The sequence below is a fragment of the Phyllobates terribilis genome, unplaced genomic scaffold (assembly GCF_046119375.1).
Source record: "Phyllobates terribilis strain yellow unplaced genomic scaffold, ASM4611937v1 Scaffold_1__5_contigs__length_1240528914, whole genome shotgun sequence".
Lineage (NCBI taxonomy): Eukaryota > Metazoa > Chordata > Amphibia > Anura > Dendrobatidae > Phyllobates > Phyllobates terribilis.
The window spans coordinates 299,297,489-299,319,935 of NW_027362761.1; positions in this window are offsets into that span (position 1 = coordinate 299,297,489).

The following is a 22,447-nucleotide window of genomic DNA, read 5'->3' on the forward strand; positions in this document are numbered from 1 at the left end:
TTGACCCGTGGAACTGCGAAATCACACTGGGATTTCGAGCCTACACAAGACGATTTTCAACAGATATATTTTTGTGTCACAACAGTCAGGAGACACTACTGTTTTTCTTTACGGAAAAAACTAAGAAAAGCTGAATAATAAAGATTTTACCGTGGGATGGCAAAACCACAGTTATTGTTTACTGGGGTATACCACACTTTTTTAAATAGAGATATTTGCGGCTGAACAGTGAGCGACACACTCAAACTGCTTTTTTTTTAGATACCAAAGGCCCAAAACTGAATAGTACAGCGATTTGACCCGTGGAACTGCGAAACCACACTGGGATGTCGGGCCTACACAAGACTATTTTCAACAGATATATTTTTGTGTCACAACAGTCAGGAGACACTACTGTTTTTCTTTACGGAAAAAACTACCAAAAGCTGAATAATAGAGATTTTTTACCGTGGGATGGCAAAACCACAGTTATTGTTTACTGGGGTATACCACACTTTTTTAAATAGAGATATTTGCGGCTGAACAGTGAGCGACACACTCAAACTGCTTTTTTTTTAGATACCAAAGGCCCAAAACTGGATAGTACAGCGATTTGACCCGTGGAACTGTGAAACCACACTGGGATGTCGGGCCTACACAAGACTATTTTCAACAGATATATTTTTGTGTCACAACAGTCAGGAGACACTACTGTTTTTCTTTATGGAAAAAACTATCAAAAGCTGAATAATAGAGATTTTTTACCGTGGGATGGCAAAACCACAGTTATTGTTTACTGGGGTATACCACACTTTTTTAAATAGAAATATTTGCGGCTGAACAGTGAGCGACACACTCAAACTGCTTTTTTAACTGGATAGTACAGCGATTTGACCCGTGGAACTGCGAAACCACACTGGGATGTCGGGCCTACACAAGACTATTTTCAACAGATATATTTTTGTGTCACAACAGTCAGGAGACACTACTGTTTTTCTTTATGGAAAAAACTACCAAAAGCTGAACAATAGAGATTTTTTACCGTGGGATGGCAAAACCACAGTTATTGTTTACTGGGGTATACCACACTTTTTTAAATAGAGATATTTGCGGCTGAACAGTGAGCGACACACTCAAACTGCTTTTTTTTTAGATACCAAAGGCCCAAAACTGGATAGTACAGCGATTTGACCCGTGGGACTGCGAAACCACACTGGGATGTCGGGCCTACACAAGACTATTTTCAACAGATATATTTTTGTGTCACAACAGTCAGGAGACACTACTGTTTTTCTTTACGGAGAAAACTAACAAGACCTGAATAATAGAGATTTTTTACCGTGGGATGGCAAAACCACAGTTATTGTTTACTGGGGTATGCCACACTTTTTTAAATAGAGATATTTGCGGCTGAACCGTGAGCGACACACTCAAACTGCTTTTTTTTTAGATACCAAAGGCCCAAAACTGGATAGTACAGCGCTTTGACCCGTGGAACTGCGAAATCACACTGGGATTTCGAGCCTACACAAGACGATTTTCAACAGATATATTTTTGTGTCACAACAGTCAGGAGACACTACTGTTTTTCTTTACGGAAAAAACTAAGAAAAGCTGAATAATAAAGATTTTACCGTGGGATGGCAAAACCACAGTTATTGTTTACTGGGGTATACCACACTTTTTTAAATAGAGATATTTGCGGCTGAACAGTGAGCGACACACTCAAACTGCTTTTTTTTTAGATACCAAAGGCCCAAAACTGAATAGTACAGCGATTTGACCCGTGGAACTGCGAAACCACACTGGGATGTCGGGCCTACACAAGACTATTTTCAACAGATATATTTTTGTGTCACAACAGTCAGGAGACACTACTGTTTTTCTTTACGGAAAAAACTACCAAAAGCTGAATAATAGAGATTTTTTACCGTGGGATGGCAAAACCACAGTTATTGTTTACTGGGGTATACCACACTTTTTTAAATAGAGATATTTGCGGCTGAACAGTGAGCGACACACTCAAACTGCTTTTTTTTTAGATACCAAAGGCCCAAAACTGGATAGTACAGCGATTTGACCCGTGGAACTGTGAAACCACACTGGGATGTCGGGCCTACACAAGACTATTTTCAACAGATATATTTTTGTGTCACAACAGTCAGGAGACACTACTGTTTTTCTTTATGGAAAAAACTATCAAAAGCTGAATAATAGAGATTTTTTACCGTGGGATGGCAAAACCACAGTTATTGTTTACTGGGGTATACCACACTTTTTTAAATAGAAATATTTGCGGCTGAACAGTGAGCGACACACTCAAACTGCTTTTTTAACTGGATAGTACAGCGATTTGACCCGTGGAACTGCGAAACCACACTGGGATGTCGGGCCTACACAAGACTATTTTCAACAGATATATTTTTGTGTCACAACAGTCAGGAGACACTACTGTTTTTCTTTATGGAAAAAACTACCAAAAGCTGAACAATAGAGATTTTTTACCGTGGGATGGCAAAACCACAGTTATTGTTTACTGGGGTATACCACACTTTTTTAAATAGAGATATTTGCGGCTGAACAGTGAGCGACACACTCAAACTGCTTTTTTTTTAGATACCAAAGGCCCAAAACTGGATAGTACAGCGATTTGACCCGTGGAACTGCGAAACCACACTGGGATGTCGGGCCTACAGAAGACTATTTTCAACAGATATATTTTTGTGTCACAACAGTCAGGAGACACTACTGTTTTTCTTTACGGAAAAAACTACCAAAAGCTGAATAATAGAGATTTTTTTACCGTGGGATGGCAAAACCACAGTTATTGTTTACTGGGGTATACCACACGTTTTTAAATAGAGATATTTGCGGCTGAACAGTGAGCGACACACTCAAACTTCTTTTTTTTTAGATACCAAAGGCCCAAAACTGGATAGTACAGCGATTTGACCCGTGGGACTGCGAAACCACACTGGGATGTCGGGCCTACACAAGACTATTTTCAACAGATATATTTTTGTGTCACAACAGTCAGGAGACACTACTGTTTTTCTTTACGGAAAAAACTACCAAAAGCTGAATAATAGAGATTTTTTTACCGTGGGATGGCAAAACCACAGTTATTGTTTACTGGGGTATACCACACTTTTTTAAATAGAGATATTTGCGGCTGAACAGTGAGCGACACACTCAAACTGCTTTTTTTTTAGATACCAAAGGCCCAAAACTGGATAGTACAGCGATTTGACCCGTGGGACTGCGAAACCACACTGGGATGTCGGGCCTAAACAAGACTATTTTCAACAGATATATTTTTGTGTCACAACAGTCAGGAGACACTACTGTTTTTCTTTACGGAGAAAACTACCAAGACCTGAATAATAGAGATTTTTTACCGTGGGATGGCAAAACCACAGTTATTGTTTACTGGGGAATACCACACTTTTTTAAATAGAGATATTTGCGGCTGAACCGTGAGCGACACACTCAAACTGCTTTTTTTTTAGATACCAAAGGCCCAAAACTGGATAGTACAGCGATTTGACCCGTGGAACTGCGAAATCACACTGGGATTTCGAGCCTACACAAGACGATTTTCAACAGATATATTTTTGTGTCACAACAGTCAGGAGACACTACTGTTTTTCTTTACGGAAAAAACTACCAAAAGCTGAATAATAAAGATTTTACCGTGGGATGGCAAAACCACAGTTATTGTTTACTGGGGTATACCACACTTTTTTAAATAGAGATATTTGCGGCTGAACAGTGAGCGACACACTCAAACTGCTTTTTTTTTAGATACCAAAGGCCCAAAACTGAATAGTACAGCGATTTGACCCGTGGAACTGCGAAACCACACTGGGATAACGGGCCTACACAAGACTATTTTCAACAGATATATTTTTGTGTCACAACAGTCAGGAGACACTACTGTTTTTCTTTACGGAAAAAACTACCGAAAGCTGAATAATAGAGATTTTTTACCGTGGGATGGCAAAACCACAGTTATTGTTTACTGGGGTATACCACACTTTTTTAAATAGAGGTATTTGCGGCTGAACAGTGAGCGACACACTCAAACTGCTTTTTTTTTAGATACCAAAGGCCCAAAACTGGATAGTACAGCGATTTGACCCGTGGAACTGCGAAACCACACTGGGATGTCGGACCTACACAAGACTATTTTCAACAGATATATTTTTGTGTCACAACACTCAGGAGACACTACTATTTTTTGTTACGGAAAAAACTACCAAAAGCTGAATAATAGAGATTTTTTACCGTGGGATGGCAAAACCACAGTTATTGTTTACTGGGGTATACCACACTTTTTTAAATAGAGATATTTGCCGCTGAACAGTGAGCGACACACTCAAACTGCTTTTTTTTTAGATACCAAAGGCCCAAAACTGGATAGTACAGCGATTTGACCCGTGGAACTGCGAAACCACACTGGGATGTCGGGCCTACACAAGACTATTTTCAACAGATATATTTTTGTGTCACAACAGTCAGGAGACACTACTGTTTTTCTTTATGGAAAAAACTACCAAAAGCTGAACAATAGAGATTTTTTACCGTGGGATGGCAAAACCACAGTTATTGTTTACTGGGGTATACCACACTTTTTTAAATAGAGATATTTGCGGCTGAACAGTGAGCGACACACTCAAACTGCTTTTTTTTTAGATACCAAAGGCCCAAAACTGGATAGTACAGCGATTTGACCCGTGGGACTGCGAAACCACACTGGGATGTCGGGCCTACACAAGACTATTTTCAACAGATATATTTTTGTGTCACAACAGTCAGGAGACACTACTGTTTTTCTTTACGGAGAAAACTAACAAGACCTGAATAATAGAGATTTTTTACCGTGGGATGGCAAAACCACAGTTATTGTTTACTGGGGTATGCCACACTTTTTTAAATAGAGATATTTGCGGCTGAACCGTGAGCGACACACTCAAACTGCTTTTTTTTTAGATACCAAAGGCCCAAAACTGGATAGTACAGCGCTTTGACCCGTGGAACTGCGAAATCACACTGGGATTTCGAGCCTACACAAGACGATTTTCAACAGATATATTTTTGTGTCACAACAGTCAGGAGACACTACTGTTTTTCTTTACGGAAAAAACTAAGAAAAGCTGAATAATAAAGATTTTACCGTGGGATGGCAAAACCACAGTTATTGTTTACTGGGGTATACCACACTTTTTTAAATAGAGATATTTGCGGCTGAACAGTGAGCGACACACTCAAACTGCTTTTTTTTTAGATACCAAAGGCCCAAAACTGAATAGTACAGCGATTTGACCCGTGGAACTGCGAAACCACACTGGGATGTCGGGCCTACACAAGACTATTTTCAACAGATATATTTTTGTGTCACAACAGTCAGGAGACACTACTGTTTTTCTTTACGGAAAAAACTACCAAAAGCTGAATAATAGAGATTTTTTACCGTGGGATGGCAAAACCACAGTTATTGTTTACTGGGGTATACCACACTTTTTTAAATAGAGATATTTGCGGCTGAACAGTGAGCGACACACTCAAACTGCTTTTTTGTTAGATACCAAAGGCCCAAAACTGGATAGTACAGCGATTTGACCCGTGGAACTGTGAAACCACACTGGGATGTCGGGCCTACACAAGACTATTTTCAACAGATATATTTTTGTGTCACAACAGTCAGGAGACACTACTGTTTTTCTTTATGGAAAAAACTATCAAAAGCTGAATAATAGAGATTTTTTACCGTGGGATGGCAAAACCACAGTTATTGTTTACTGGGGTATACCACACTTTTTTAAATAGAAATATTTGCGGCTGAACAGTGAGCGACACACTCAAACTGCTTTTTTAACTGGATAGTACAGCGATTTGACCCGTGGAACTGCGAAACCACACTGGGATGTCGGGCCTACACAAGACTATTTTCAACAGATATATTTTTGTGTCACAACAGTCAGGAGACACTACTGTTTTTCTTTCCGGAAAAAATTACCAAAAGCTGAATAATAGAGATTTTTTACCGTGCGATGGCAAAACCACAGTTATTGTTTACTGGGGTATACCACACTTTTTTAAATAGAGATATTTGCGGCTGAACAGTGAGCGACACACTCAAACTGCTTTTTTTTTAGATACCAAAGGCCCAAAACTGGATAGTACAGCGATTTGACCCGTGGAACTGCGAAACCACACTGGGATGTCGGGACTACACAAGTCTATTTTCAACAGATATATTTTTGTGTCACAACAGTCAGGAGACACTACTGTTTTTCTTTACGGAAAAAACTACCAAAAGCTGAATAATAGAGATTTTTTACCGTGGGATGGCAAAACCACAGTTATTGTTTACTGGGGTATACCACACTTTTTTAAATAGAGATATTTGCGGCTGAACAGTGAGCGACACACTCAAACTGCTATTTTTTAGATACCAAAGGCCCAAAACTGGATAGTACAGCGATTTGACCCGTGGAACTGCGAAACCACACTGGGATGTCGGGCCTACACAAGACTATTTTCAACAGATATATTTTTGTGTCACAACAGTCAGGAGACACTACTGTTTTTCTTTACGGAAAAAACTACCAAAAGCTGAATAATAGAGATTTTTTACCGTGGGATGGCAAAACCACAGTTATTGTTTACTGGGGTATACCACACTTTTTTAAATAGAGATATTTGCGGCTGAACAGTGAGCGACACACTCAAACTGCTTTTTTTTTAGATACCAAAGGCCCAAAACTGGATAGTACAGCGATTTGACCCGTGGAACTGTGAAACCACACTGGGATGTCGGGCCTACACAAGACTATTTTCAACAGATATATTTTTGTGTCACAACAGTCAGGAGACACTACTGTTTTTCTTTATGGAAAAAACTATCAAAAGCTGAATAATAGAGATTTTTTACCGTGGGATGGCAAAACCACAGTTATTGTTTACTGGGGTATACCACACTTTTTTAAATCGAAATATTTGCGGCTGAACAGTGAGCGACACACTCAAACTGCTTTTTTAACTGGATAGTACAGCGATTTGACCCGTGGAACTGCGAAACCACACTGGGATGTCGGGCCTACACAAGACTATTTTCAACAGATATATTTTTGTGTCACAACAGTCAGGAGACACTACTGTTTTTCTTTATGGAAAAAACTACCAAAAGCTGAACAATAGAGATTTTTTACCGTGGGATGGCAAAACCACAGTTATTGTTTACTGGGGTATACCACACTTTTTTAAATAGAGATATTTGCGGCTGAACAGTGAGCGACACACTCAAACTGCTTTTTTTTTAGATACCAAAGGCCCAAAACTGGATAGTACAGCGATTTGACCCGTGGGACTGCGAAACCACACTGGGATGTCGGGCCTACACAAGACTATTTTCAACAGATATATTTTTGTGTCACAACAGTCAGGAGACACTACTGTTTTTCTTTACGGAGAAAACTAACAAGACCTGAATAATAGAGATTTTTTACCGTGGGATGGCAAAACCACAGTTATTGTTTACTGGGGTATGCCACACTTTTTTAAATAGAGATATTTGCGGCTGAACCGTGAGCGACACACTCAAACTGCTTTTTTTTTAGATACCAAAGGCCCAAAACTGGATAGTACAGCGCTTTGACCCGTGGAACTGCGAAATCACACTGGGATTTCGAGCCTACACAAGACGATTTTCAACAGATATATTTTTGTGTCACAACAGTCAGGAGACACTACTGTTTTTCTTTACGGAAAAAACTAAGAAAAGCTGAATAATAAAGATTTTACCGTGGGATGGCAAAACCACAGTTATTGTTTACTGGGGTATACCACACTTTTTTAAATAGAGATATTTGCGGCTGAACAGTGAGCGACACACTCAAACTGCTTTTTTTTTAGATACCAAAGGCCCAAAACTGAATAGTACAGCGATTTGACCCGTGGAACTGCGAAACCACACTGGGATGTCGGGCCTACACAAGACTATTTTCAACAGATATATTTTTGTGTCACAACAGTCAGGAGACACTACTGTTTTTCTTTACGGAAAAAACTACCAAAAGCTGAATAATAGAGATTTTTTACCGTGGGATGGCAAAACCACAGTTATTGTTTACTGGGGTATACCACACTTTTTTAAATAGAGATATTTGCGGCTGAACAGTGAGCGACACACTCAAACTGCTTTTTTTTTAGATACCAAAGGCCCAAAACTGGATAGTACAGCGATTTGACCCGTGGAACTGTGAAACCACACTGGGATGTCGGGCCTACACAAGACTATTTTCAACAGATATATTTTTGTGTCACAACAGTCAGGAGACACTACTGTTTTTCTTTATGGAAAAAACTATCAAAAGCTGAATAATAGAGATTTTTTACCGTGGGATGGCAAAACCACAGTTATTGTTTACTGGGGTATACCACACTTTTTTAAATAGAAATATTTGCGGCTGAACAGTGAGCGACACACTCAAACTGCTTTTTTAACTGGATAGTACAGCGATTTGACCCGTGGAACTGCGAAACCACACTGGGATGTCGGGCCTACACAAGACTATTTTCAACAGATATATTTTTGTGTCACAACAGTCAGGAGACACTACTGTTTTTCTTTATGGAAAAAACTACCAAAAGCTGAACAATAGAGATTTTTTACCGTGGGATGGCAAAACCACAGTTATTGTTTACTGGGGTATACCACACTTTTTTAAATAGAGATATTTGCGGCTGAACAGTGAGCGACACACTCAAACTGCTTTTTTTTTAGATACCAAAGGCCCAAAACTGGATAGTACAGCGATTTGACCCGTGGAACTGCGAAACCACACTGGGATGTCGGGCCTACAGAAGACTATTTTCAACAGATATATTTTTGTGTCACAACAGTCAGGAGACACTACTGTTTTTCTTTACGGAAAAAACTACCAAAAGCTGAATAATAGAGATTTTTTTACCGTGGGATGGCAAAACCACAGTTATTGTTTACTGGGGTATACCACACGTTTTTAAATAGAGATATTTGCGGCTGAACAGTGAGCGACACACTCAAACTTCTTTTTTTTTAGATACCAAAGGCCCAAAACTGGATAGTACAGCGATTTGACCCGTGGGACTGCGAAACCACACTGGGATGTCGGGCCTACACAAGACTATTTTCAACAGATATATTTTTGTGTCACAACAGTCAGGAGACACTACTGTTTTTCTTTACGGAAAAAACTACCAAAAGCTGAATAATAGAGATTTTTTTACCGTGGGATGGCAAAACCACAGTTATTGTTTACTGGGGTATACCACACTTTTTTAAATAGAGATATTTGCGGCTGAACAGTGAGCGACACACTCAAACTGCTTTTTTTTTAGATACCAAAGGCCCAAAACTGGATAGTACAGCGATTTGACCCGTGGGACTGCGAAACCACACTGGGATGTCGGGCCTAAACAAGACTATTTTCAACAGATATATTTTTGTGTCACAACAGTCAGGAGACACTACTGTTTTTCTTTACGGAGAAAACTACCAAGACCTGAATAATAGAGATTTTTTACCGTGGGATGGCAAAACCACAGTTATTGTTTACTGGGGAATACCACACTTTTTTAAATAGAGATATTTGCGGCTGAACCGTGAGCGACACACTCAAACTGCTTTTTTTTTAGATACCAAAGGCCCAAAACTGGATAGTACAGCGATTTGACCCGTGGAACTGCGAAATCACACTGGGATTTCGAGCCTACACAAGACGATTTTCAACAGATATATTTTTGTGTCACAACAGTCAGGAGACACTACTGTTTTTCTTTACGGAAAAAACTACCAAAAGCTGAATAATAAAGATTTTACCGTGGGATGGCAAAACCACAGTTATTGTTTACTGGGGTATACCACACTTTTTTAAATAGAGATATTTGCGGCTGAACAGTGAGCGACACACTCAAACTGCTTTTTTTTTAGATACCAAAGGCCCAAAACTGAATAGTACAGCGATTTGACCCGTGGAACTGCGAAACCACACTGGGATAACGGGCCTACACAAGACTATTTTCAACAGATATATTTTTGTGTCACAACAGTCAGGAGACACTACTGTTTTTCTATACGGAAAAAACTACCGAAAGCTGAATAATAGAGATTTTTTACCGTGGGATGGCAAAACCACAGTTATTGTTTACTGGGGTATACCACACTTTTTTAAATAGAGGTATTTGCGGCTGAACAGTGAGCGACACACTCAAACTGCTTTTTTTTTAGATACCAAAGGCCCAAAACTGGATAGTACAGCGATTTGACCCGTGGAACTGCGAAACCACACTGGGATGTCGGACCTACACAAGACTATTTTCAACAGATATATTTTTGTGTCACAACACTCAGGAGACACTACTATTTTTTGTTACGGAAAAAACTACCAAAAGCTGAATAATAGAGATTTTTTACCGTGGGATGGCAAAACCACAGTTATTGTTTACTGGGGTATACCACACTTTTTTAAATAGAGATATTTGCCGCTGAACAGTGAGCGACACACTCAAACTGCTTTTTTTTTAGATACCAAAGGCCCAAAACTGGATAGTACAGCGATTTGACCCGTGGAACTGCGAAACCACACTGGGATGTCGGGCCTACACAAGACTATTTTCAACAGATATATTTTTGTGTCACAACAGTCAGGAGACACTACTGTTTTTCTTTATGGAAAAAACTACCAAAAGCTGAACAATAGAGATTTTTTACCGTGGGATGGCAAAACCACAGTTATTGTTTACTGGGGTATACCACACTTTTTTAAATAGAGATATTTGCGGCTGAACAGTGAGCGACACACTCAAACTGCTTTTTTTTTAGATACCAAAGGCCCAAAACTGGATAGTACAGCGATTTGACCCGTGGGACTGCGAAACCACACTGGGATGTCGGGCCTACACAAGACTATTTTCAACAGATATATTTTTGTGTCACAACAGTCAGGAGACACTACTGTTTTTCTTTACGGAGAAAACTAACAAGACCTGAATAATAGAGATTTTTTACCGTGGGATGGCAAAACCACAGTTATTGTTTACTGGGGTATGCCACACTTTTTTAAATAGAGATATTTGCGGCTGAACCGTGAGCGACACACTCAAACTGCTTTTTTTTTAGATACCAAAGGCCCAAAACTGGATAGTACAGCGCTTTGACCCGTGGAACTGCGAAATCACACTGGGATTTCGAGCCTACACAAGACGATTTTCAACAGATATATTTTTGTGTCACAACAGTCAGGAGACACTACTGTTTTTCTTTACGGAAAAAACTAAGAAAAGCTGAATAATAAAGATTTTACCGTGGGATGGCAAAACCACAGTTATTGTTTACTGGGGTATACCACACTTTTTTAAATAGAGATATTTGCGGCTGAACAGTGAGCGACACACTCAAACTGCTTTTTTTTTAGATACCAAAGGCCCAAAACTGAATAGTACAGCGATTTGACCCGTGGAACTGCGAAACCACACTGGGATGTCGGGCCTACACAAGACTATTTTCAACAGATATATTTTTGTGTCACAACAGTCAGGAGACACTACTGTTTTTCTTTACGGAAAAAACTACCAAAAGCTGAATAATAGAGATTTTTTACCGTGGGATGGCAAAACCACAGTTATTGTTTACTGGGGTATACCACACTTTTTTAAATAGAGATATTTGCGGCTGAACAGTGAGCGACACACTCAAACTGCTTTTTTGTTAGATACCAAAGGCCCAAAACTGGATAGTACAGCGATTTGACCCGTGGAACTGTGAAACCACACTGGGATGTCGGGCCTACACAAGACTATTTTCAACAGATATATTTTTGTGTCACAACAGTCAGGAGACACTACTGTTTTTCTTTATGGAAAAAACTATCAAAAGCTGAATAATAGAGATTTTTTACCGTGGGATGGCAAAACCACAGTTATTGTTTACTGGGGTATACCACACTTTTTTAAATAGAAATATTTGCGGCTGAACAGTGAGCGACACACTCAAACTGCTTTTTTAACTGGATAGTACAGCGATTTGACCCGTGGAACTGCGAAACCACACTGGGATGTCGGGCCTACACAAGACTATTTTCAACAGATATATTTTTGTGTCACAACAGTCAGGAGACACTACTGTTTTTCTTTCCGGAAAAAATTACCAAAAGCTGAATAATAGAGATTTTTTACCGTGCGATGGCAAAACCACAGTTATTGTTTACTGGGGTATACCACACTTTTTTAAATAGAGATATTTGCGGCTGAACAGTGAGCGACACACTCAAACTGCTTTTTTTTTAGATACCAAAGGCCCAAAACTGGATAGTACAGCGATTTGACCCGTGGAACTGCGAAACCACACTGGGATGTCGGGACTACACAAGTCTATTTTCAACAGATATATTTTTGTGTCACAACAGTCAGGAGACACTACTGTTTTTCTTTACGGAAAAAACTACCAAAAGCTGAATAATAGAGATTTTTTACCGTGGGATGGCAAAACCACAGTTATTGTTTACTGGGGTATACCACACTTTTTTAAATAGAGATATTTGCGGCTGAACAGTGAGCGACACACTCAAACTGCTATTTTTTAGATACCAAAGGCCCAAAACTGGATAGTACAGCGATTTGACCCGTGGAACTGCGAAACCACACTGGGATGTCGGGCCTACATAAGACTATTTTCAACAGATATATTTTTGTGTCACAACAGTCAGGAGACACTACTGTTTTTCTTAACAGAAAAAACTACCAAAAGCTGAATAATAGAGATTTTTTATCGTGGGATGGCAAAACCACAGTTATTGTTTACTGGGGTATACCACACTTTTTTAAATAGAGATATTTGCGGCTGAAAAGTGAGCGACACACTCAAACTGCTTTTTTTTTAGATACCAAAGGCCCAAAACTGGATAGTACAGCGATTTGACCCGTGGAACTGCGAAACCACACTGGGATGTCGGACCTACACAAGACTATTTTCAACAGATATATTTTTGTGTCACAACACTCAGGAGACACTACTGTTTTTTGTTACGGAAAAAACTACCAAAAGCTGAATAATAGAGATTTTTTACCGTGGGATGGCAAAACCACAGTTATTGTTTACTGGGGTATACCACACTTTTTTAAATAGAGATATTTGCGGCTGAACAGTGAGCGACACACTCAAACTGCTTTTTTTTTAGATACCAAAGGCCCAAAACTGGATAGTACAGCGATTTGACCCGTGGAACTGCGAAACCACACTGGGATGTCGGGCCTACACAAGACTATTTTCAACAGATATATTTTTGTGTCACAACAGTCAGGAGACACTACTGTTTTTCTTTATGGAAAAAACTACCAAAAGCTGAACAATAGAGATTTTTTACCGTGGGATGGCAAAACCACAGTTATTGTTTACTGGGGTATACCACACTTTTTTAAATAGAGATATTTGCGGCTGAACAGTGAGCGACACACTCAAACTGCTTTTTTTTTAGATACCAAAGGCCCAAAACTGGATAGTACAGCGATTTGACCCGTGGAACTGCGAAACCACACTGGGATGTCGGGCCTACAGAAGACTATTTTCAACAGATATATTTTTGTGTCACAACAGTCAGGAGACACTACTGTTTTTCTTTACGGAAAAAACTACCAAAAGCTGAATAATAGAGATTTTTTTACCGTGGGATGGCAAAACCACAGTTATTGTTTACTGGGGTATACCACACGTTTTTAAATAGAGATATTTGCGGCTGAACAGTGAGCGACACACTCAAACTTCTTTTTTTTTAGATACCAAAGGCCCAAAACTGGATAGTACAGCGATTTGACCCGTGGGACTGCGAAACCACACTGGGATGTCGGGCCTACACAAGACTATTTTCAACAGATATATTTTTGTGTCACAACAGTCAGGAGACACTACTGTTTTTCTTTACGGAAAAAACTACCAAAAGCTGAATAATAGAGATTTTTTTACCGTGGGATGGCAAAACCACAGTTATTGTTTACTGGGGTATACCACACTTTTTTAAATAGAGATATTTGCGGCTGAACAGTGAGCGACACACTCAAACTGCTTTTTTTTTAGATACCAAAGGCCCAAAACTGGATAGTACAGCGATTTGACCCGTGGGACTGCGAAACCACACTGGGATGTCGGGCCTACACAAGACTATTTTCAACAGATATATTTTTGTGTCACAACAGTCAGGAGACACTACTGTTTTTCTTTACGGAGAAAACTACCAAGACCTGAATAATAGAGATTTTTTACCGTGGGATGGCAAAACCACAGTTATTGTTTACTGGGGAATACCACACTTTTTTAAATAGAGATATTTGCGGCTGAACCGTGAGCGACACACTCAAAATGCTTTTTTTTTAGATACCAAAGGCCCAAAACTGGATAGTACAGCGATTTGACCCGTGGAACTGCGAAACCACACTGGGATGTCGGGCCTACACAAGACTATTTTCAACAGATATATTTTTGTGTCACAACAGTCAGGAGACACTACTGTTTTTCTTTCCGGAAAAAACTACCAAAAGCTGAATAATAGAGATTTTTTACCGTGCGATGGCAAAACCACAGTTATTGTTTACTGGGGTATACCACACTTTTTTAAATAGAGATATTTGCGGCTGAACAGTGAGCGACACACTCAAACTGCTTTTTTTTTAGATACCAAAGGCCCAAAACTGGATAGTACAGCGATTTGACCCGTGGAACTGCGAAACCACACTGGGATGTCGGGACTACACAAGTCTATTTTCAACAGATATATTTTTGTGTCACAACAGTCAGGAGACACTACTGTTTTTCTTTACGAAAAAAACTACCAAAAGCTGAATAATAGAGATTTTTTACCGTGGGATGGCAAAACCACAGTTATTGTTTACTGGGGTATACCACAATTTTTTAAATAGAGATATCTGCGGCTAAACAGTGAGCGACACACTCAAACTGCTTTTTTTTTAGATACCAAAGGCCCAAAACTGGATAGTACAGCGATTTGACCCGTGGAACTGCGAAACCACAGTGGGATGTCGGGCCTACACAAGACTATTTTCAACAGATATATTTTTGTGTCACAACAGTCAGGAGACACTACTGTTTTTCTTTACAGAAAAAACTACCAAAAGCTGAATAATAGAGATTTTTTATCGTGGGATGGCAAAACCACAGTTATTGTTTACTGGGGTATACCACACTTTTTTAAATAGAGATATCTGCGGATAAACGGTGAGCGACACACTCAAACTGCTTTTTTTTTAGATACCAAAGGCCCAAAACTGGATAGTACAGCGATTTGACCCGTGGAACTGCGAAACCACACTGGGATGTCGGGCCTACACAAGACTATTTTCAACAGATATATTTTTGTGTCACAACAGTCAGGAGACACTACTGTTTTTCTTTACAGAAAAAACTACCGAAAGCTGAATAATAGAGATTTTTTACCGTGGGATGGCAAAACCACAGTTATTGTTTACTGGGGTATACCACACTTTTTTAAATAGAGGTATTTGCGGCTGAACAGTGAGCGACACACTCAAACTGCTTTTTTTTTAGATACCAAAGGCCCAAAACTGGATAGTACAGCGATTTGACCCGTGGAACTGCGAAACCACACTGGGATGTCGGACCTACACAAGACTATTTTCAACAGATATATTTTTGTGTCACAACACTCAGGAGACACTACTAATTTTTGTTACGGAAAAAACTACCAAAAGCTGAATAATAGAGATTTTTTACCGTGGGATGGCAAAACCACAGTTATTGTTTACTGGGGTATACCACACTTTTTTAAATAGAGATATTTGCCGCTGAACAGTGAGCGACACACTCAAACTGCTTTTTTTTTAGATACCAAAGGCCCAAAACTGGATAGTACAGCGATTTGACCCGTGGAACTGCGAAACCACACTGGGATGTCGGGCCTACACAAGACTATTTTCAACAGATATATTTTTGTGTCACAACAGTCAGGAGACACTACTGTTTTTCTTTATGGAAAAAACTACCAAAAGCTGAACAATAGAGATTTTTTACCGTGGGATGGCAAAACCACAGTTATTGTTTACTGGGGTATACCACACTTTTTTAAATAGAGAAATTTGCGGCTGAACAGTGAGCGACACACTCAAACTGCTTTTTTTTTAGATACCAAAGGCCCAAAACTGGATAGTACAGCGATTTGACCCGTGGGACTGCGAAACCACACTGGGATGTCGGGCCTACACAAGACTATTTTCAACAGATATATTTTTGTGTCACAACAGTCAGGAGACACTACTGTTTTTCTTTACGGAGAAAACTACCAAGACCTGAATAATAGAGATTTTTTACCGTGGGATGGCAAAACCACAGTTATTGTTTACTGGGGTATACCACACTTTTTTAAATAGAGATATTTGCCGCTGAACCGTGAGCGACACACTCAAACTGCTTTTTTTTTAGATACCAAAGGCCCAAAACTGGATAGTACAGCGCTTTGACCCGTGGAACTGCGAAATCACACTGGGATTTCGAGCCTACACAAGACGATTTTCAACAGATATATTTTTGTGTCACAACAGTCAGGAGACACTACTGTTTTTCTTTACGGAAAAAACTACCAAAAGCTGAATAATAAAGATTTTACCGTGGGATGGCAAAACCACAGTTATTGTTTACTGGGGTATACCACACTTTTTTAAATAGAGATATTTGCGGCTGAACAGTGAGCGACACACTCAAACTGCTTTTTTTTTAGATACCAAAGGCCCAAAACTGAATAGTACAGCGATTTGACCCGTGGAACTGCGAAACCACACTGGGATGTCGGGCCTACACAAGACTATTTTCAACAGATATATTTTTGTGTCACAACAGTCAGGAGACACTACTGTTTTTCTTTACGGAAAAAACTACCAAAAGCTGAATAATAGAGATTTTTTACCGTGGGATGGCAAAACCACAGTTATTGTTTACTGGGGTATACCACACTTTTTTAAATAGAGATATTTGCGGCTGAACAGTGAGCGACACACTCAAACTGCTTTTTTTTTAGATACCAAAGGCCCAAAACTGGATAGTACAGCGATTTGACCCGTGGAACTGTGAAACCACACTGGGATGTCGGGCCTACACAAGACTATTTTCAACAGATATATTTTTGTGTCACAACAGTCAGGAGACACTACTGTTTTTCTTTATGGAAAAAACTATCAAAAGCTGAGTAATAGAGATTTTTTACCGTGGGATGGCAAAACCACAGTTATTGTTTACTGGGGTATACCACACTTTTTTAAATAGAAATATTTGCGGCTGAACAGTGAGCGACACACTCAAACTGCTTTTTTAACTGGATAGTACAGCGATTTGACCCGTGGAACTGCGAAACCACACTGGGATGTCGGGCCTACACAAGACTATTTTCAACAGATATATTTTTGTGTCACAACAGTCAGGAGACACTACTGTTTTTCTTTCCGGAAAAAACTACCAAAAGCTGAATAATAGAGATTTTTTACCGTGGGATGGCAAAACCACAGTTATTGTTTACTGGGGTATACCACACTTTTTTAAATAGAGATATTTGCGGCTGAACAGTGAGCGACACACTCAAACTGCTTTTTTTTTAGATACCAAAGGCCCAAAACTGGATAGTACAGCGATTTGACCCGTGGAACTGCGAAACCACACTGGGATGTCGGGACTACACAAGCCTATTTTCAACAGATATATTTTTGTGTCACAACAGTCAGGAGACACTACTGTTTTTCTTTACGGAAAAAACTACCAAAAGCTGAATAATAGAGATTTTTTACCGTGGGATGGCAAAACCACAGTTATTGTTTACTGGGGTATACCACACTTTTTTAAATAGAGATATTTGCGGCTGAACAGTGAGCGACACACTCAAACTGCTATTTTTTAGATACCAAAGGCCCAAAACTGGATAGTACAGCGATTTGACCCGTGGAACTGCGAAACCACACTGGGATGTCGGGCCTACATAAGACTATTTTCAACAGATATATTTTTGTGTCACAACAGTCAGGAGACACTACTGTTTTTCTTAACAGAAAAATCTACCAAAAGCTGAATAATAGAGATTTTTTATCGAGGGATGGCATAACCACAGTTATTGTTTACTGGGGTATACCACACTTTTTTAAATAGAGATATCTGCGGCTAAACAGTGAGCGACACACTCAAACTGCTTTTTTTTTAGATACCAAAGGCCCAAAACTGGATAGTACAGCGATTTGACCCGTGGAACTGCGAAACCACACTGGGATGTCGGGCCTACACAAGACTATTTTCAACAGATATATTTTTGTGTCACAACAGTCAGGAGACACTACTGTTTTTCTTTATGGAAAAAACTACCAAAAGCTGAACAATAGAGATTTTTTACCGTGGGATGGCAAAACCACAGTTATTGTATACTGGGGTATACCACACTTTTTTAAATAGAGATATTTGCGGCTGAACAGTGAGCGACACACTCAAACTGCTTTTTTTTTAGATACCAAAGGCCCAAAACTGGATAGTACAGCGATTTGACCCGTGGGACTGCGAAACCACACTGGGATGTCGGGCCTACACAAGACTATTTTCAACAGATATATTTTTGTGTCACAACAGTCAGGAGACACTACTGTTTTTCTTTACGGAGAAAACTACCAAGACCTGAATAATAGAGATTTTTTACCGTGGGATGGCAAAACCACAGTTATTGTTTACTGGGGTATACCACACTTTTTTAAATAGAGATATTTGCCGCTGAACCGTGAGCGACACACTCAAACTGCTTTTTTTTTAGATACCAAAGGCCCAAAACTGGATAGTACAGCGCTTTGACCCGTGGAACTGCGAAATCACACTGGGATTTCGAGCCTACACAAGACGATTTTCAACAGATATATTTTTGTGTCACAACAGTCAGGAGACACTACTGTTTTTCTTTACGGAAAAAACTACCAAAAGCTGAATAATAAAGATTTTACCGTGGGATGGCAAAACCACAGTTATTGTTTACTGGGGTATACCACACTTTTTTAAATAGAGATATTTGCGGCTGAACAGTGAGCGACACATTCAAACTGCTTTTTTTTTAGATACCAAAGGCCCAAAACTGAATAGTACAGCGATTTGGCCCGTGGAACTGCGAAACCACACTGGGATGTCGGGCCTACACAAGACTATTTTCAACAGATATATTTTTGTGTCACAACAGTCAGGAGACACTACTGTTTTTCTTTACGGAAAAAACTACCAAAAGCTGAATAATAGAGATTTTTTACCGTGGGATGGCAAAACCACAGTTATTGTTTACTGGGGTATACCACACTTTTTTAAATAGAGATATTTGCGGCTGAACAGTGAGCGACACACTCAAACTGCTTTTTTTTTAGATACCAAAGGCCCAAAACTGGATAGTACAGCGATTTGACCCGTGGAACTGTGAAACCACACTGGGATGTCGGGCCTACACAAGACTATTTTCAACAGATATATTTTTGTGTCACAACAGTCAGGAGACACTACTGTTTTTCTTTATGGAAAAAACTATCAAAAGCTGAATAATAGAGATTTTTTACCGTGGGATGGCAAAACCACAGTTATTGTTTACTGGGGTATACCACACTTTTTTAAATAGAAATATTTGCGGCTGAACAGTGAGCGACACACTCAAACTGCTTTTTTAACTGGATAGTACAGCGATTTGACCCGTGGAACTGCGAAACCACACTGGGATGTCGGGCCTACACAAGACTATTTTCAACAGATATATTTTTGTGTCACAACAGTCAGGAGACACTACTGTTTTTCTTTCCGGAAAAAACTACCAAAAGCTGAATAATAGAGATTTTTTACCGTGGGATGGCAAAACCACAGTTATTGTTTACTGGGGTATACCACACTTTTTTAAATAGAGATATTTGCGGCTGAACAGTGAGCGACACACTCAAACTGCTTTTTTTTTAGATACCAAAGGCCCAAAACTGGATAGTACAGCGATTTGACCCGTGGAACTGCGAAACCACACTGGGATGTCGGGACTACACAAGTCTATTTTCAACAGATATATTTTTGTGTCACAACAGTCAGGAGACACTACTGTTTTTCTTTACGGAAAAAACTACCAAAAGCTGAATAATAGAGATTTTTTACCGTGGGATGGCAAAACCACAGTTATTGTTTACTGGGGTATACCACACTTTTTTAAATAGAGATATTTTCGGCTGAACAGTGAGCGACACACTCAAACTGCTATTTTTTAGATACCAAAGGCCCAAAACTGGATAGTACAGCGATTTGACCCGTGGAACTGCGAAACCACACTGGGATGTCGGGCCTACATAAGACTATTTTCAACAGATATATTTTTGTGTCACAACAGTCAGGAGACACTACTGTTTTTCTTAACAGAAAAATCTACCAAAAGCTGAATAATAGAGATTTTTTATCGTGGGATGGCAAAACCACAGTTATTGTTTACTGGGGTATACCACACTTTTTTAAATAGAGATATCTGCGGCTAAACAGTGAGCGACACACTCAAACTGCTTTTTTTTTAGATACCAAAGGCCCAAAACTGGATAGTACAGCGATTTGACCCGTGGAACTGCGAAACCACACTGGGATGTCGGGCCTACACAAGACTATTTTCAACAGATATATTTTTGTGTCACAACAGTCAGGAGACATTACTGTTTTTCTTTACAGAAAAAACTACCAAAAGCTGAATAATAGAGATTTTTTACCGTGGGATGGCAAAACCACAGTTATTGTTTACTGGGGTATACCACACTTTTTTAAATAGAGATATTTGAGGCTGAACAGTGAGCGACACACTCAAACTGCTTTTTTTTAAGATACCAAAGGCCCAAAACTGGATAGTACAGCGATTTGACCCGTGGAACTGTGAAACCACACTGGGATGTCGGGCCTACACAAGACTATTTTCAACAGATATATTTTTGTGTCACAACACTCAGGAGACACTACTATTTTTTGTTACGGAAAAAACTACCAAAAGCTGAATAATAGAGATTTTTTACCGTGGGATGGCAAAACCACAGTTATTGTTTACTGGGGTATACCACACTTTTTTAAATAGAGATATTTGCCGCTGAACAGTGAGCGACACACTCAAACTGCTTTTTTTTTAGATACCAAAGGCCCAAAACTGGATAGTACAGCGATTTGACCCGTGGAACTGCGAAACCACACTGGGATGTCGGGCCTACACAAGACTATTTTCAACAGATATATTTTTGTGTCACAACAGTCAGGAGACACTACTGTTTTTCTTTATGGAAAAAACTACCAAAAGCTGAACAATAGAGATTTTTTACCGTGGGATGGCAAAACCACAGTTATTGTTTACTGGGGTATACCACACTTTTTTAAATAGAGATATTTGCGGCTGAACAGTGAGCGACACACTCAAACTGCTTTTTTTTTAGATACCAAAGGCCCAAAACTGGATAGTACAGCGATTTGACCCGTGGGACTGCGAAACCACACTGGGATGTCGGGCCTACACAAGACTATTTTCAACAGATATATTTTTGTGTCACAACAGTCAGGAGACACTACTGTTTTTCTTTACGGAGAAAACTACCAAGACCTGAATAATAGAGATTTTTTACCGTGGGATGGCAAAACCACAGTTATTGTTTACTGGGGTATTCCACACTTTTTTAAATAGAGATATTTGCGGCTGAACCGTGAGCGACACACTGAAACTGCTTTTTTTTTAGATACCAAAGGCCCAAAACTGGATAGTACAGCGCTTTGACCCGTGGAACTGCGAAATCACACTGGGATTTCGAGCCTACACAAGACGATTTTCAACAGATATATTTTTGTGTCACAACAGTCAGGAGACACTACTGTTTTTCTTTACGGAAAAAACTACCAAAAGCTGAATAATAAAGATTTTACCGTGGGATGGCAAAACCACAGTTATTGTTTACTGGGGTATACCACACTTTTTTAAATAGAGATATTTGCGGCTGAACAGTGAGCGACACACTCAAACTGCTTTTTTTTTAGATACCAAAGGCCCAAAACTGAATAGTACAGCGATTTGACCCGTGGAACTGCGAAACCACACTGGGATGTCGGGCCTACACAAGACTATTTTCAACAGATATATTTTTGTGTCACAACAGTCAGGAGACACTACTGTTTTTCTTTACGGAAAAAACTACCAAAAGCTGAATAATAGAGATTTTTTACCGTGGGATGGCAAAACCACAGTTATTGTTTACTGGGGTATACCACACTTTTTTAAATAGAGATATTTGCGGCTGAACAGTGAGCGACACACTCAAACTGCTTTTTTTTTAGATACCAAAGGCCCAAAACTGGATAGTACAGCGATTTGACCCGTGGAACTGTGAAACCACACTGGGATGTCGGGCCTACACAAGACTA